The 12,296-nt window shown below is 47.5% G+C and overlaps 1 protein-coding gene across 1 annotated transcript in view; it reads right to left on the bottom strand.

Annotated features, from left to right (window-relative positions):
- LOC126517775 (ATP-binding cassette sub-family G member 8) overlaps nt 1-12,296 on the bottom strand; it is a 320,167-nt gene that overhangs the window by 180,676 nt on the left and 127,195 nt on the right. The gene's annotated exons all lie outside the window — the stretch shown is intronic.

Below are 12,296 nucleotides of genomic sequence, written 5' to 3'. Positions count from 1 at the left end.
TCGCTGAAGTAATTTTCTTGACACACTGTCAATCAAACTTCTGTTGGCTTTGAAGTGACTTGTTTTCAAGTGGCTGTTGACTGCCTGTCAACGATGTACGTGTAAATTCAGCTTATCTGCTTTCCGGAATCTCGCGACTGTTAAGGCCGCTGGTCCCAACGTTTAACTGCGCTCCTACAGCCGAATATCTAACATGGGAAACTGTAATAATAAATTTTCGGCTCGACTCGTCCATCGAATGTCAGTTGATCTTCGAGCAAGCTTTAACTAAGGGTCCGTTAACTGTCGTTCAATTGTACGTCTGCGTGAATTCAATGAATTCTCTGCTCAGAGGTCCTCGGCCATCGACTAACGGTCCCCGACAATAGGCGAATCGTCGCCGCTGAAGCGTCGTGGTACACCAGCTCATCGATCGGTGGAAGAGTGGTGGCAGCTCTCTGCACGGGTCCCTCAATCGCGGAAATGCTGCACCGAACTACGAAGACGACGCGCGTATAGTCGTGTCACTCGAACGCTTCCCGTGAAATTTGCCGTGAGTCGAACGCGGCGTTGCCTGAGGGCTTCAGACCTCGACGACAGCGGTCTTTGAGATCTCCGCAAACAGGCACGTGTGCCGTGCACAACCGGCTCGCTTCCAAGTCTTCCCTGCAGCCATGGACACCGCGGCGCGAAGACGTAAGCGAAGTGTTCCGGGACGAGTACAAACAGGCCGCTCATCTAGTCAATGGGGTGGTACAAGCCGTCGTCTCGCTTCTACTATTAGTGCTCAGATTCTTCGGACTCGTGGTTAACCGGAAGACAGGTTCTAATGACTTGTGTGCCCAAAGCGATAGACTTTTCCCAAATGAAGCTCGTATGTGTTTAACGCAGCCAGCGGGAGAGACACGGGAATCGCTTCCGCAGACGTATTGGAGGTCAGACTTAGACGCGACTTAAGTACACAAGGTAAGGACCGCGGAACGAGCGATAAAGCACAACATTATGGGAGTGGTAGCATGGAGTACAGAGCGAATGCCGGTTGCTGATATTTAACTTGTGATCAAGAGGAATCAGTGACTCTAGGCTCTAGGCAGGCCACGTAATGAGCAGAACAGATAACCGGTGATTTATTAGAGAAACAGAACGGGTGCCACGAAAGATCGAGGTATGGAACGATGAAATTATGATATGTATATCATACATTATATATCGTGAACTGACGCTGAACACAGAGAAGCGGCCATGGCTGTCAGAGGTTCTCGCCAAGCAGTGGCCTTTCGCTTTTGATAAAGTTGTGCCTAATTTTCAAGTCCTTCCTTCGTTGAGCCTAATAGACAGTTATGAGAAGCCGAACATATAATATGTGCAAATTGTACCTACGTTTAAGGTGCAAGTAATGTCCCATGTACGCATTACGGATATCACTCTCAATCTAGTTGCGTCTCATCAAATCTTCAAATTTGCGTCATTCTAATTGGAGCATGTGCGCATGATCTCGTGAGAAAATTCGGGTTCTCACAACTCTGGACGTGCAAACAGAGCCCTCTCTGCCGGTCGTCTCAACTTTATTCGTTTGTGTCTCTTTTTTTTTCACCAGTTCACGCTTTGTTAGAGCTCCTCTATCTCAAATGCTTTCGTTCGTAGACATTCGTGCACGCACAGCGCAAAATAGGGTGTCCATAAAGCCCCGAAGTCCAGCACGCCCGCAACCCGCATTCCCCCCCGCTGCCGTTAGCAATAAACGAACGGAAAGGGGTTATCGAGAACGCCACACATTCGGCGATTCGGCGCGCGGCACGGCCGAGTGTTTGGGAACGACTGAGGCCAGCGTTGCGTGATGAGGGTCCTCAACCGCCCGAAAACAACAGCGCGGCTAAAGAAGGCTGCCCGAGAAGAAGAACGAGAGCGGTGCTGCACCAACCCTGGGCCGGCCTGCCGGTGGATGCCCGCGGCGATCCCGGAGCCCAAATCGAGTTAGCGCGCGGCCGAGAACTCGAGACCATAAGCGGACAAAGTTCGGACGAACTGCTTGCGTGAGTCCCGGAGGGTTGTTTGCGTCGGCCCGCATGTAGTACGCCGCTGGAAGCGGGCGTGTGTAGCTGACGACATTTACGGGCCCCGCTAAGGGTTGATAGTGTTTGCCCGCCTCGGGGATGGTTTCGTGATCGCCATCCCTAGTCTTATTGCTTGCGATCCTGGCGCGAAAACGTCGTTATAACGACCGAGGCTGTATGGTTTGCTGGGGGAGGACGACGAAGGCGGCTCGTTTCGTCATCACGTCGGGGAGCACGCGAAATGGGGCTCCCGAGCCTCTTTGCCAGGAGAGAGTTGAATACACGCGGTCTTAGCCGTTGCCGTGCTACCCTCGTATTCGCCGGAGTCCGAGTGTATAGTGTGTTTGTTCTTGGTAATAGGCTTTGCCCATACGCTGAGCTGTAAGTTATATTGCCCGCTATCACACCTTGTGAACGATATGCTAACAAATAGCTTTTGCATTACCGTTTGAGGGTATTAGGAATAAATATATAAGTAAATAATTAAATAAATAAATTGTCAAGATTACTAAATCCGACTCGTCTCACTCACTCACTCACTCGCTCGCTCACTCACTCACTCACTCACTCACTCACTCACTCACTCACTCACTCACTCACTCACTCACTCACTCACTCACTCACTCACTCACTCACTCACTCACTCACTCACTCACTCACTCACTCACTCACTCACTCACTCACTCACTCACTCACTCACTCACTCACTCACTCACTCACTCACTCACTCACTCACTCACTCACTCACTCACTCACTCACTCACTCACTCACTCACTCACTCACTCACTCGCTCGCCTGGTGTTGCTGACCGCGTCAAACGTCGATTATAATCCATGAGCTCACAATCATGTTACTCGTCTTTCTTTATTAGCCACGTTGTCAGGACCTACATCACTCGCCCACACGCAGCGCTTAGCAATTGACGCTTGGGCTGAAACAAATATATTCCAATTGAGAGCAAGATCAAGTGAACGCACTAACTAGCTTCTCATCCACAGTTTACGAAAGAAAGACAGATATGAAAAAATAAATCAGCAACTGTACTGTAAGCAGTAACGGAACTGTAAGTACGGTAATACGTTGATACCGGGTTCGAATACCGGACCAGCACAATTTTTTTTTTTATCTGTGAAGCTTTCTTTCCAATTTGTTTTTCCGTAGCTTCGTGCTGCAGTAGGGTGGATGAATATTATTCTTTTTCAAGCACAGTCTGTTAAATGCCACTATAGGAAACGTCACACTTTGCCACATATATTTACATAGTGGAACGAGATGTTCGTTGGCTTTTTAGTCCATTTCGGCTTACGTCCCTCATAAAGCGGGAATAATTTAATGTCGACGCAGAGTAACGACAACAGGATCCCGCCATTTACGCAGAGCACAGCCTGGGGGACCGTCGATGCAGGGAAACGGTTCGTGTGGATGACCCTACTTTGTCTAGGAAGAACGTTATGAATAACGGAAGGTAAAGAAAAAGGCTCAGCATATATCACACTCCTGCGGCAGTGCAATCGGATATCGGGTTAAGACCATTCCTCGGAAACTTCGGAGACGCAAACTAAACTCGCCAAACCATTCGAGAAACTACGGAATGGAAGCTGTGTTTCGAGCTTGGCCTCGGGGCTGGGATGGCGTTAGGTTAGGGAGAACCTCCGATTGTAAAATAAACGAAGCAAGGCAAACGCTGTTCCTGAACTTGCTTACGGCGTTCTTTATGAGCTTCTAGTTCTCACGCGAAGTGATATCGTTCATTTAGGAGTCCAAGGTCCACACTCAGAGCTGTTCGAAATTTCCGGCTCTTCACTTTCCCTAGCCCTTTCCTTTCCGAGACCCACCGTGGTGGTGTAGTGGCTATGGCGTTGTACTACTAAGCCCGAGGGTGCAGGATCGAATCCCGGTGGCGGTGGCCGCATTTCGATGGGAATGAAATGCAAGAACGTCAGTGTACCGTGCACTGGGTGCACGTTAAAGGTCGCCAAGTGGTCAAAATTAGTCTGGAGTCCCTCACTACGGCGTGCCTCATAATCAAATCGCGGTTTTGGCAAGTGAAACCCCAGGATTTTCCTTTTTCCTTGAAGAGGAGGGAGTGTAAGTACATGTGACGCGGGGCCCTCTGGGCAACTACAGCACGAAAAAAAAGTCGCAGCTTCGCCCGAAGGGCGAAGCATCGATTGCACCCACCGTGGTTGCTTAGTGGCTATGGTGTTGGGCTGCTCAGCACGAGGCCGCGGGATCGAATCCCAGCCGCACTTTGATGTCGGCGAAAAGCGGAAACATCCGTGCGTTTAGATTTAGGTGCACGTTAAAGAACCTCAGGTGGTCCAAATTTCCGGAGTCCCCCACTACGGCGTGACTCATAATCATATCGTGGCTTTGGCATGTAAAACCCCATAATTTATTTAAACTTTTTAAAGCATCGATTGCGATAGCAAATTAGTAGACAGCTATGCGAAGTACGGATAGCAGTTTTATCGGCCGTATATAGTTCTGAACGTTCACTTACGAACTAAATTAACGAGCATGACGTCACGCGCGCGCGAGCAAGCATGAACACTCCTCGCTCGATAAACGCGGCGACTCGCTGCCAAAACGCTGGGCTGAGGAAGCGTGGCAGCAGCAGCGAGCGAATTGACCTTCGTGCTGCCTCTCGTTTGAACACAAACTTGTTAAATGTGCACCTGAACAACAGTTCCGAAAACCAACCGAGGAAATAAATAAACAAATAAATAAATAAATAAATAAATAAGTAAATAAATAAATAAATAAATAAATAAATAAATAAATAAGGACCTCACCAACATAGAAGCTACATTGCTATAGGAATGTGCTGTGGGCCTTGCGCCAGGGAAAGGCAGATTAAATGAAAAGGAGGAACGTTCATCGTCATTTTTTCAGACCTCACGTGCGGTGTCACCCATGTAGAGGGGCATCAAGATTGCACCGAAAGTACCGCAGATTTTGACGAAGCTTGCATAGCCACCCGCTTCCCTAACTATTTTCCCCGTTAAAGTAATCGTATACGTTAAAGTACGAGACATGACACTGGGAGCAGCCGCGGGATGAGAAACAAAATTCTGCATCCAATCGAACCCAATGAATGTTAAAGAAGTAATATAAATTCAACGAATCTTTTAAAAAATTGGGCGCGATCGTGCCGAAACCACGATCTGATTAGGAGGCACGCGGGACTGGAGTGCTCCGAATTATATTTTGGCAACTTGGAGCTCTCTAACGTGCTCCCAATGCGCGTTTACATTTCGCCCCCCACTGTAATGCGGCCGCCACGGCAGGGATCGAACCAGCGACTTTGACCTCAACAGCGCAGCGCTACAGCGACTGCACTACCGCGGCGGGTACATACGAATGTTGTGTGACAGCTCGAAGGTTAAAGTCACACCGAAGAGAAACTCTTGATCAGTGTAGATCGGTGAAGCATTCCATCAAAACGCGGCTTTCGCCAACTTCGAAGCAATGTATTAATTACTAGAAAAGAAAGTGAAGTTCGGGGCAATAGGTACGCTTTCCAGAATTCATCCGCAAAGGAGCCTTATCCTCGGACCCAAGTTCGCCACCGAGCCCAGGGGGCGAGCCCCCGGAGCTGCTTTGCATTGCAGGGCGGGCCTCCCGAACTGAACGAGAAGGTGATGGTAAATCGGTGTAGTAGGTGAATGTGTAGATGTACGCTTTCCTAGAAACCAGCGCTGAATCATTCGGCTGTAAGTCGAGTACAGCAGTTAATTATTGCGGGACAATTCATTATGCGCTTTGCCGGCGGACCAAGTGGGTGGCATTGTCGTTCTCACAGAGGATGCGTTCAAATCCAATGCTAATGAAGCGGTGAAGTCTGCAGTTTCGTTCACAAGCCTCGGCATCAGTACTTAAGCGTAATGTCATGGATTTCAAGATCCTTCTTTTTTTTTTTAGTTTATGGGTCGTTGTAGATTGGTAAAGGCTCCAAGAACTGGATAACTACAGTCGACGGCTCTATTATAATACAATGCGCTGCTAGTCTCCACAAATAAAAAGGTTAACGAGGCTTGAGCAGGCGCCGTCAATAGGCATGACGTCACAGCCAAATGGTGCGAGAACTTCAAGACGGCGTCGCCACCCTTATTTACGGCGTCTTTTATGGCTTATCAAAGCCTCCTGTCCTAATGGGCCAACAGCAACTTTTCTAGTCCTATAAAGAGGACAGTTTAGTACAGTACTTTTTAGTACTGTGTTTACTAATATAGCTCACGGTATAGTTCTCTTTCAGGCCCCTTCAATGCGCCCGTCTTTAGTTTTATTTGCCGAATGCAGAGAGTGAAGCCGAGGACAACGACGTCACCTGATGACGCAGTAAGGGAAAGGATGCACAGACGTGCAGACACAGTAAACCCACCTTAGAGCTCCTAACCAATGTCGCAGTACAAGGAAACTTTTTGAGTGAATAACTATCGTCTAGCAAGGAATATTGAACAAGGAAGCGCAGCGACATTCCTTGTTTGGCAACAGCTGATCCATGCTTCAATGTGAATTTGTAGTCTCAAAGATACATTTTGTGTGTGTGTGTGTTTTTTCTACGAGTTGGTGCTATCCATGTGTAATGACGTGTGTCCGAAGAGCCCAGAGTCGGCATCGAAGCTGTTGCAGATGGTCACAAAGCACGGTATCAGACGTTGAACAAAACGTTTCACTTGGTACAATTATGCGATCTCAGCCAGCGCAAGAAGAAAAACAAATTCACTCCTTTGTTACCACGCCTGAGGTACTACATTAAGAAGTCCAGTATAAAGAACGTTGTTTTCACAAACAGCTAAACAAAGAGACAAAAGCATGCAAATAATTCTATGGAAAAGGTTACCCGCTATTAATCATCCTTGAGGCAACGTCCCGAAGACGGTGTAGGACTATGTCTGCTCCAGAATAAAAATTCCATTTGCCATTCCATTCGCGATTTCATTCCGGAATGCACTGATTATTTGCCACACAGACAAGCCCCAAGTGTGCTCCGACAACTGACTGCCGTATTTCCCCAAGAAGCTTACACGTTCTCACAAGTCCGTTGCACTTGCACAACGATAAAAGAAACGAATGACTTGGCTTGGCATGGCTGTCTGAGTGACTGCAGCGAGAAGCAAATGAAACCAAGTGCGACTAAACTTTCCTCTTTGGACGGGTGTGCGGCGCTGCTGATTGGAAATTGAGTCACCGCTCTCTCTCTCTCTCTCTCACTTGACGTATTATGGACACCGCGAAGAGTCCGAGCTGAACCGGGATAGAGAAGTTGTGTCAAACCAGCCTGGCGGGCAGACCGCATTAGGAAACTCGGACGTTGCGATACCTCTTTAAGGAACAACAACGGAACAAGAAGATAGGAGCGTTAATAGCGAGCTTGGCGGGGGCTGGCGGTGTGAGGAGAAGGAGAGGAACTGATTTGACCCCTCCTTGCCTCCTAGCCGCGTGATCCTGCACTGCCACCAACAAACCAAAACTGGCATTGCAACTGCCAGCGCCTTTTATTTTTTTTTTATCAGCCAATACCACCTCACCTCCAACACTCCCAGACTCCGAATCCCACAAGCTTTTGTTCATTCCCAATATACCCTCCGATGCAATAACTGAGACGAATGGCTCGAGGAGAAAGTTTGAGATGGGCGGCGGCATCAGCGGCAAGTTTGCCCGGATAGTGCGTTTCCTTTCTTTTCTTTTGCTTTTGGTCGAGAAGAGCAGGGACTCAAAATCAAATTACGGGGTACGTACGCCACTCGAAGCTTCGTGGGAAGATGACGATATAGAAGGTCAGGGATGCGCGAGCCTCTGCACACTGCCATGCCAACTAAAACAAGTTGGCCGAAGAAAAGATAGAGTGCCCGGGGTCAGCACACACGCACACACACACACAAGAAATAAAGGAGAGGAAGAAGAAGAAGCAAAAAAAGAAAATCCAGAGGCATTTGAGCTAAGTTTGGAAATTGGTTTATCTCTCGGGGACCACGCGGCCACATTCGCAACACTCGGCGTGCCCGAGGATCGGGCTCACGCGCGCCGCCAAGCGTCGGTTTCGAAATACTACACCACTTCGCTTTCGCGGTCTCCGCTGTCAGATGAGCTTCGTTAAACGAATTGGGAAAAGAAATGGACAGTTGGCTCGGCTTGAAAAGGAGGAGGCCGACGTCGGTAGTGCACCGAGAGCGAAGTATATACCGGAGCGAATGATGGTGGGCGCCCTGTGTGCCTACTTATGGTTGGTCTCGCGAATTGTGATACATATTTCCATTTCGCAGGGTGCGCAGTGATGAAGAAAGAGAGCGAGGGGAATTTATATAAAGGCAGAGAAGTCGGACTGAGCGACAGCTTGCGTTGGGCTTCTAAGCTATACTGAGGTAAGGGGACGGAAAAGCAAAATGATAAGTGAAGATGATCAAGAGAAGAAGATTGTACATACAGGTCCGCCAGGAAGACGAAAGAAATAAGTCAGAAAAGGAATAAGGAAAATGTTATTTACGATTGCTAAGGGCCTGACTTAGAACGGGGAAAAGCCTGAAGATGCTCAAAACTTCTCGCGTGTTTTTTTTTTCCCTGTTCCTGCCACCGTGAACAGCAAGTTCGTCTTGCCACATTGCAGACTAAGGGTAGATCTAAACTTCGCTTGGCGTTTTGCTCACGGAAAGCTCAGGAAGATGGAAACTAGAGCCATCATGAAAACGAACGAAACCTTAAAGGGACACTAAAGGCAAATTTCAAGTCAAGCTAAAGTGATAGATTAGTGCTCGAGAACGTCTAAGGCGCCGATATTATGAACAGAGCTTTAGTAATCGAGAAATCGAGGTAACTGCACGACAGGATTAGAGACTATCCCGAGACATTCAAGAACTAGCCCGATGGCGAAGGTACTCCTGATTATAATTCTGTCACTAGCACTCAACCACTCGTAATAAAAAAGAATGATCATCGTATTGCATTATAAAACGAAACAGAATGCTACTTCTCCAGTTCTATTTGATTTTGAAAACAACAACAGCAACAACAACTAATTGACGTTACCCTTGACAACGACGCGGACAGTCGGAAGATTTAGTTTTCTCCACTCCGTGTTGCCAGCTCTTTCGCGTTTCAGTAGTTTCGTTATCGCGCAGTGCATGCTGCGCTGGTTTTCCTGGCTCGCGAAACCCTCTCGAACTGCAAGTAGCACAGAATGCCGCGTCCATGCGATGTCGCCGAATGCCCAAGCGGCTCACGCCTCTTGATGAAAGGTAGAAGCAGCGGTGAATACAACGTCTGTCTCGGCTCGGTTACTCCGTGGCCGCGCGTTTGCATTTCGAGCATGAAACCGTAGCGCCGCCTGCCGGGCGCCGCTTTACTCACCCACGGAAGCAGAGGGCGCTGTTGGCTGATGGCGTATAAAATGGCGTGTGCAACGTCACCAGTCCACCACTCGGGGGCGGGCGATTTAAATTGCACTAAAGGTATGATGACCTTTCAGATGCAATTTCCTCGTAACGAAGTCTTCTCTTGACGCCAGAGAGGCAACGCGAGGTTTCTGGAATGGCACTTTAACAGTCCACGTCGACTTAGTGTTTGCCTTTAGTGCGCCGTTAAGTTTATTTTATGACATTTTTTTTAAAAATCAGAAGAAAGCTTCAAAAATTTCTGAGGCTTCTATTTGCTGCGACAGATTCAAGCTCTCACAGCGGACAAAGTCATCGTCTCGAAAACTTTTTTTTTCTTTGTGATGTACACAGAGTCGGCCTCGTCCGCTCCAGCTCCGCCTTGTCGTGGCCTCCGAAACACGTGCACAGACGCCGGTAATCTCGGAGTCACGCGCGACGCGCAACATCCCCGCCATACTATCAAGCGCTCTCCATCCACCACTCTGAAAGTCCGTGATTCGGAGCGCGGAGCCTTGCTCAAATTACCCGTCGCAAACCCTTAGCCATAGAGCACTAGCTAGGAAGTGTACATTTCAGCAAGGACATATCCCTGCGACGCTGGTTAGCAAAGTCATATGGCGAATGTGAAGTTGACGATAAGGAGGTCGTCGCAAAAAGGCTCCCATCATCATCAGCGTAACGGTAAGGTCGGACGGTCAAACCAAACCCAGTTTCAGTCATTTATTATTGGTTAGCAATCAAGCCTCGTCATAATTAACGAACATGGACACAAGAAGTTACCCGATATAACGAAGTAAATATAAAATGTTTCCCGTCAATATCAGCACACCACGAATGTATTCTCATCATGAATACTGGATATAACGAAAGCATTTTGGGGTTGAATGTAGATTCGTTATAACAAGGTTCTACTGTTATTCGGTTTGAAAACGTACATACTAGGAGCGTGCGAATATTCGAAACTTTTGAATCGAATGGGGTCCTATTAGGTTCGGTCTTCGAATCGAATGGTCTCTATTGTTAAGCGCGAATAGTTTAGAATGTTCCGAAACGTCAAAATCTTTTCGCGCATAAAATTGGAACAAAAGTACAATACGTTTCATCCATGCTGGCGTAGTATAGGCATAGAACGTGAGAACACACAGGGTAGAGCAGCCTATACGTCACCCAAGGAGCCAGACTTCACCGCTTATTTATACAGCGATCGCTCGCACTCTGTGTATGCTAACAATTGTTCTTAGTGTTAAATTTATGCCTTTAATAAACAATGCTTCATAATGTTCGCAGTAATGAAAAAACCTGCTATCGTTATGGATACTAGGACAAATGCACAAAACTTTGCGATTCATGTACTGTTGAAGTGTATATTTTATTCATCCAGTGTTCTACTGAGTGCCATATTTCGTGTCGCTATTCTCCCTTTTTACGCAAATTTGTTTCCTTTGCCAAGTGACAAGGAGTAGCCGGTGCCACCATAAAGGCGCCAGCCTCTCCTAATATTCATTTCAATAATTAAAAAAAAAAACTAATATGTACTGCAGCAGGAACAGCTACTGCAGGAAGAAAAGGAAAGAAATATCACCGGAGGTGGTACCAACTACAAAAGAATACTAAAGAAAAGAAAAATTATAGGTTTCGTCCCTTGCAATCATAGAAAAGGTACGCTTTCAAATTTAAGCCGAGCCTGTTTCTTCTGTGAAAGTAAAGGGGGGGCTGGGGGTGAAGGGCGATCAGCCTGGTCGCCGTTGAGACGCACAATCACTCAAACATCAGGCACTCCTAGAGAGTGGTACACTGCAGGCCAAGGAAGCGATGACCTTTAACTGCCATCCCAGTAAAACTAGGCACGTAGAAGAAGAACGACGGACAGAGCGTTTCCGTCAGCTCATTTTGTAAGTATAACGTTAAATTTTGCACAGATGTCTTCCTGGCGAGTTTTCCTTTGTCTTTCGCACGCGCGAAATAAAGATTAGCACCTGCCACCTCCCTCCCACGAAGGCTGTCAGTTTGTCTTTCGGATCCATCAAGGAAATATATATATCTTAAAAAGGAGTCTAAGTTCGTGCACATCACTCGCTTCGATTCGACGCGGTGCGCTTCAATTCGATTCAGGACATACGCACGCGGCATCGAAAAGCCCGCCTGGGAACGCGACACGCGTTACTAATGCTCGTGTATGAAAGGCGCCGCCCTTTACAAGAACGGTCGGGACGTAGCCGATTATAAGTATGCGTAAATAAATGGCGCTTAGAAGGGGTCAGAAACATCGCGGAAGGTCTCGCCTCACCCGTTCTATATATACAGACAGACGGGGTCAGCTTAGCTCAGTTCCACAAGAAGCAGTGCATCGATGTCTTTTTATTTCTTTCATTCGAACAGCTTGCGGTGCTGTTTACTCAAGTAGTTAAGCGAAAGCGTGTAAAAAGAACCGTTCATGTAAAATTCGTAGCGTCGACTTGGAGAACTTGTTTTCCATTAGCTAACACGTACAGCTGTCTCTCGAATCAGTTCACACATCTTAGCATCTCTGAGAATTCTCTATCGTACCTGTCACTGTCTGTCTTGGGGATAAGAAACCGAAGGTGAAAGTGTTCCGTAGATGTTGGGGCAAAGAACTTAGGCTATGCTCATGGCTGTCCTGTTTCATTGGAGATTTGTAATTATTAATTCTCGGGCCGAGACGCTGCTGTAAGTTAGAGCGAGACAGAGAAAGAAAACTACTACTATTGGAAACGGCTACGTCAATTACTGACGTGTTCAATGCAGGACTGTATAAGGGCGAGAAACTGGTTATTATGAAGATCGCAACGACAGCGATATGAGTGTCTTTTCCAAAATTTGCTGCTGACAGATGCCTCCACGCTCGCTCCTTTAACGTTTGTGGTG

The sequence above is a fragment of the Dermacentor andersoni genome, chromosome 11, assembly GCF_023375885.2.
Source record: "Dermacentor andersoni chromosome 11, qqDerAnde1_hic_scaffold, whole genome shotgun sequence".
NCBI lineage: Eukaryota > Metazoa > Arthropoda > Arachnida > Ixodida > Ixodidae > Dermacentor > Dermacentor andersoni.
The sequence above is the reverse complement of the archived record's forward strand: the minus strand, read 5'-3'. Positions and strand labels throughout refer to the sequence as shown.